The sequence below is a fragment of the Triticum dicoccoides genome, chromosome 7A, assembly GCF_002162155.2.
Source record: "Triticum dicoccoides isolate Atlit2015 ecotype Zavitan chromosome 7A, WEW_v2.0, whole genome shotgun sequence".
Taxonomy (NCBI): domain Eukaryota; kingdom Viridiplantae; phylum Streptophyta; class Magnoliopsida; order Poales; family Poaceae; genus Triticum; species Triticum dicoccoides.
This window is the reverse complement of record NC_041392.1, coordinates 612,525,835-612,529,613: the sequence shown is the minus strand read 5'-3', so window position 1 is coordinate 612,529,613 and position 3,779 is coordinate 612,525,835.

Here is a 3,779-nt window from a genome sequence, read left to right as displayed (position 1 = left end):
AATGATCAACATCGGAGCCGTGGACACCCATATTGACCCCTATACCCACATGAATGAATATTCCAGCGAACCTCCAGTTGACGTGTGCTATTCCTGTTGCTTCATGATATGTTACAAATATCCAAGGTGAGACATGTTGGCATCCCCGTGGATCAACAACTTGTCCACTATGCCAGTTACCTCATTACCGGTATTGTTCTCTTTTCTCGTTCCCGTCTTCCGGCATCCCCATGATCAAATCACAAAGTGTCTGGCCAGACGATGATGGATACCGTAACACCGAGAGGGCCCAGAGATATCTCTCCATCGTCGGAGGAGCAAATCCCAATCTTGAGCTATCAAGTTACTTGACATACTTTTTCATGAACCCGTAAGCCGCCGTAATAGCCACTCATTTACGGATGACGTTTAACAAACCTCAAAGTTCATGAAGCAAACATGAAGAAACTCGATACTCTCATGGTCTAAGGAATCATGCAAACGTTAACCATCTCTGTGTTATGTACCATTAACTTGTGACGAATGAATCTCATAGCATAACATCAATCCGGGTCGATTCAACAGAAATGTTCTCTTAACATTGTGCCCTCAAAGTTGTTGGCATAGACATGCCCATGATCAGGAAAACAGAACCATCATGCAACACTTGAGCTAGTCTTAGAGGCCAGACTAAGAATACTTCTTACCGTTTATTATTCCACACGTGCATATGAGTCTTCCTCCGAGCCTCGTGTTATTGCAGACTCGAGAACCATAGCAGTTATAGCATGGAACATAAACATAATTATGAACTTGGAGATAAATAATATCATTTATTATTGCCTCTAGGGCATATCTCCTACAGCATCAGCGTTGCCGGGTGAGAGGCTGCGGTGGATCGGTGTTGCTAGGAATTGGTTTGGTTGTGTCAGGTGTGGGCTTGAAGCAAGCCTCTCTGGCCTCCTACCCAGCATTGGGGGTAGACTGAAGAGGGGTAATTAAACAAAGATATATGTAAAATTGCAAAATCAAGTGCTTTTTTCTCGCATTGTAAAATTATTTTGTTTCTCCCGTCGCAACGCACGAGCACATTTACTAGTTAAAACCTAAACGCTGAAGGAGCTCTAGCAGGTAATCCCAAGCTACAGAAACGAAGCCCCGAGATATATCTAGTTTGATGAGGAGCATCGGCTTGGTCTTCCTATGAAGGCTTCTAACACAGTTTTGCACATACAGGAAGGAGTCGTGTATGAATTTCTTCTTCTGAAAATCAATTGGCGCCAGCGATATTATACTCTGGATCACTCGTACCAAACGGATCAAAAGCACCTTTGCAAGCAGCTTGCTGATCGAGTGAATGAGGTTGATCGGCCGATAGGGCCCCATCTCATAAGGGTCGTCCTTCTTTGGGAGAAGGGCTATCATGGTCGTGTTGATTGCTGCTACATTAGTTCCCCAGGTGGTAGAATTTATGAAAAACTTGCATTATGTCTTCTTTGATGATTGCCTAGCAGGGAAAGTCAATTTTCTTTAACTTTGAGCAAGTTCAGAGCAAAAAATATCGACATCTACAATATTAAACAATAAAAGTATGGAAATTCAGTTCATGATGAATTTAGTCATACCGTTTGATATTATGAGTTTTGATATATCTCTCTATAAATTTTATCAAACTTAAAAGGTTTGACTTTTCAAAAAATAAATAAACCTTATATTTTAAAACAGCATGAGTATTTTTATTTAAGAATATCCAACAACACCAAAGGCGCAACAAAGCGTATCTAACCCTTATGGTAAATATCTTTTTTGAATGGTCCATCAGCTCAGTCATCTTCTCAAAATTTCTGCTAAAAAAAGAAACATAGATCATTTTCTGGAAGATAACATCCTGACCAAGGATGTTATTGTTGAGAAGAGGGTGGTTGGCAAATGATCAATGCCATTTCCTCTCATAAAAAGAAAATGGATTATTGGTTGTTTTAGTGTTATCTTGCAAAATTTGTTTGGCAGGTTATTTGTTGTGATTTTGAGCTTTACATGACTCCATTGAGTGTGGCCAGTCTCTTTGGAAATTGGTTGAGGACTTTCGCAAAAGAGCAGAGAGGTTTGGTACTCAGTGGGCTGCTGCAGTATACTAGACTGTCTGCAAAACTAGAAACACAACACTTGCTCTTGACGGATATTTCCTGGTGATCCCATTGGAGTGATTTTATCAACTTTATAATTCATTAATTCTTGGGCTTTTCTTCAGAAGGGAAAGGGCCGAAGAAGACCTGAAGAGGGCGTGAATATTATCAAGATTGTGATCAAGGAGGTGTATGATTAGAAGACTAGGATGGGCTCTAGTGGCAAGAAGAATGAGGGCTAAAGAAAGTGAAATGGACGTCGAAAGTTTGTACTATTGAAGTGTGTTTTCTCGGGAGCTCCTAAGCCGCGCCTTTAGCGCCCGTAACGCGTACTGGCGCCCACGCGCTGCCTACCTGGGCCTGGCCCAACAAGGCCGACGCGCCTGTGCAGTGAAATTAACTAAAAAACAGCAAAAGGTGCACTTCCCAGGATCCGAACTAGAGACCCTGTCTTCCTGTACAAGTGTGCCTAACCACTAGAACAACTTAACTTTGGTGTTTTATTGAAGTGCCAAAAGTATAAGAACGCGCAGCCGAGCTATTAATAACTTAATTTTATGAATTATTTACATTAAATTCGTGAATTTGAATAGGTTCATCATTTTTGAAGAAAGGTCCACAAAATTGAAAAAAGTTCATGGAATTTGGAAAAAAGTTCACCAATTTGAAAATAGTTCATCGACTTGAAAAAAAAGGTTCATTGATTTGAAAAAAGTTCATCCATTTTGAAAAAAGTTCATCCAGTTTGAAAAAAGTTCATCAAATTTGGAAAAGAGTTCATCGAATTTGAAAAAAGTTCATGGAATTTGGAAAAAAGTTCACCGATTTGAAAATAGTTCATCGACTTTGAAAAAAAGGTTCATCGATTTGACAAAAGGTTCATCAATTTTGAAAAAAAGTTCACTGATTTGAATTAAAGTTCACGAATTTGAGAAAAAAGGGTTCACACACTTAGAAGAAGAAGAAAGGAAAAAAGAAGAAGGAAAAAACCGAACAAAATCGTTCGTAAGAAAAAACATACGGAAACAAAAGGGTGTAAAGCTCTGACGCAACACAAACAGGTAAGGTGGTTGAGTGGTTCTAGCAGCGTGCTTATATGAGGGAGGTCACCAGTTCGAATCTTGCCCAGCACTAGCAGATTTTTGCACTAAAATGGGCGCTATAAGCGCCGTTTAGGAATTGCATGTTTTCCCCACCTTCTCATTTTTTGCGAGGGGGTAGTTTTAATTTCCTGGGCTCCGAGAGACATTGTGGCATGTTTTTTGTTGTTTTTTCTCTTATTTTTTCAAATTTCTATGGGTTGCTTGAGCGCCCTTCTTAATGACTTTGACGGTTTCTTTAATGGAAAACGACTAGTAGGTGTTAGACTATTACTTGGCTCTCAAGTTATCTAGTCCTAGTTGTATTGTAATTTAGTCTTAAATTGTAATAGGCCTAGTTGGCTTGTAAACTCTTATATATGCCGCTATATGCGGCCAGCAAATCAGTATCAATAGTTCTATTCAAAGCTTACATGGTATCTTAGAGTTCCTGGTCCTAGGATATGGCTCCGCCGCCCACCCCACCGCCGCTGCCGCCGCCCGGCTACTTCGAGCGCCGGGCCTACCCTCGCCCGCGCCACCGCCACGGCTTCCTCCTCCTCTACCCTAGCTCTACCACCACCACCTATGCCCC